This window comes from Hemiscyllium ocellatum, chromosome 14 (assembly GCF_020745735.1).
Source record: "Hemiscyllium ocellatum isolate sHemOce1 chromosome 14, sHemOce1.pat.X.cur, whole genome shotgun sequence".
Taxonomy (NCBI): Eukaryota; Metazoa; Chordata; class Chondrichthyes; order Orectolobiformes; family Hemiscylliidae; genus Hemiscyllium; species Hemiscyllium ocellatum.
Genome location: NC_083414.1, coordinates 20,750,015 through 20,752,198, shown reverse-complemented (window position 1 = coordinate 20,752,198; position 2,184 = coordinate 20,750,015). Strand labels below are relative to the sequence as shown.

Below are 2,184 nucleotides of genomic sequence, written 5' to 3'. Positions count from 1 at the left end.
AAACAACACCAATACGTAAGTGACTAATAAAACAAAAAAACAACAAAAGGACACACAAGAACACAAAATAACAATGCTCGGTGCAAAGCTCCCAAACAAAAAAACGAGAGCATTGTGTATGTACCCGTATTAACTCAGGAGACACCCCTCCAGGATCCGGGGTGAGCGAACCTACCTACCCTGGTTAAACGAATTAACATAGCAGACAGATTTGTGTCCAAATAACTCAAAAATTGCTGCTATGTCTTCTAAAAAAGGTCTGTTCTATGGTGCACCATATCTGTAAAAAAAATCCAAGGGAATGTGCTCCAGAATTAATTTCCTCAGACATCCAATTCATCAGAATTTTCTTCTATGTACAGTAAATAAGAATATTAAATAGTTCCTTCCCATGCCCATCTAAAGATGATAAATTTGGTAGACCTAGGAGAGATATCGGGTCTACTTTAACTTTGATCCTCAATACCCCTCCCTATCTCTCCTGCCACCATGCTCCAATAAGCATGGAGTCTGTGGCATGTCTAGAAGCAATGGGTAAGAGTACCTACACTTATTTTATATTTGGGCCACGTTGGCGATGTCCCTTTTTTAAACTTCACCAGATGGTCCGGTACCAAATGAACCCCCATGCAGAACTTTTAACTGCAAAGCGCATGTCTTATTACAAATTGAGATCTTTCGCACATTCTCCCATATGTCCTCCCATATTTCAGAAGAGATCTCCACTCCTAGCTCTTTCTCCCAAACCTCACATATCCAGTTAATATCCTGCCAGGCACTAGGTCAGCCGAAATAGCTCAGTTGGGAGAGCGTTAGACTGAAGATCTAAAGGTCCCTGGTTCAATCCCGGGTTTCGGCATGTTTCCTGCCTGTATCAGTGGTGAACTCTCCTTCTTTATGGTCATTTAAGCGGGCATTGGATAGGCATTTGGAAGTTATTGGGCTAGTATAGGTTAGGTAGGATTCGGTCGGCGCAACATCGAGGGCCGAAGGGCCTGTACTGCGCTGTATCCTTCTATGTATGTTCTATGTAGCCCCAGCAGGCGATTAAGGGCACTAACCGAAAGGGTGCTTGTGGAACGTAGCAACAATCTCTAAATATCAGGCTTATAGGGCTCAGTGAGAAGTGTAGTCTTCTTCTTGATGAAATCCCTAACCTGAAAAAAATAGTAAAGATCTCTGCTGGGCAGCCAGTATTTACGGCTCAGTTGCTCGAAAGACAACATAACTCCCCCTCAAACAAGTCTCCCAAACTTGAAACTCATCTCGCTGCCCATAGTTTGAACCCTGAGTCCACCATCCCTAGTCGGAACCCTGGCATACCAACTATGGGAGTGAGTGGCAAAGTCTTGGATAACCAACTCTCAGTCTCACGCATTGCCCTCCATGCCTTGACCGTACTCATAACAATGGGGTTTTGGCAGTAGTCCATAACTGTCCTCATCTTATCCATGAACAATAGGTTAATAAGAGGGCACTTTGCCTGGGAGGCCTTGATATCCAGCCATATTGAGACTGGATAGTTACTTGCACACAAAGGACAACAGGGAACCCAATTGATAACTCCTGATACCTGTGAAATCAACTCCTCCCCATCCTTGAGGCAACTGCAATTTAGTAATTTTGATGAGGGACCGACCACGACACTAGACGAAGGAACTTAGCCAACCCATAGGTTTCCCCAATGTTGACCCAGAAAACATTATAGGGAGCATTCATCTTAATAAGGGCTATTTGGCCCAAGTAAGAAATTGGAAAAGCCTTCCATCTCTGAAGATCCTGCCAAATATTGTCAAGCAGGTGAGCAACATTAGTCCGAAATAACTGATCAAACATGGAGGTAATAAAGATACCTGGGTATCAGAAACCCACCTGTGACCATCTAAAGGGGAACCTAGGGCCACTTTCAGCCTCTGGAACTTCCTTGAGGTCCCCCAAGAACATAGCCTCCAACTTAGCAAAGTTGATCTTATATCCTGAAATAGCCCCAAATGAATTAATACACTGTACCAGATAGAGAACGAAGGTCATCGGGTTCAATAAAAAAGAAGGACATCATCCACATACAGTGTAATTTTGTATACCCTTGATCCCACTTCTGCAGCAGTTATGTGGACGTTCTGACAAATGGCCTCTGCCAGCGGTTCTATCACCAACATAAACAATAATGGTGAAAGGGGGCAG

At 43.7% G+C, this 2,184-nt stretch overlaps 1 non-coding gene across 1 annotated transcript; it reads left to right on the top strand.

The window, feature by feature from the left end:
• Positions 1 to 786: 786 nt before the first annotated feature.
• On the top strand, positions 787 to 859 carry trnaf-gaa (transfer RNA phenylalanine (anticodon GAA)). Its single transcript has one exon. It is a non-coding gene; the product is annotated as a tRNA-Phe (tRNA).
• The last annotated feature ends 1,325 nt before the right edge of the window (positions 860 to 2,184 follow it).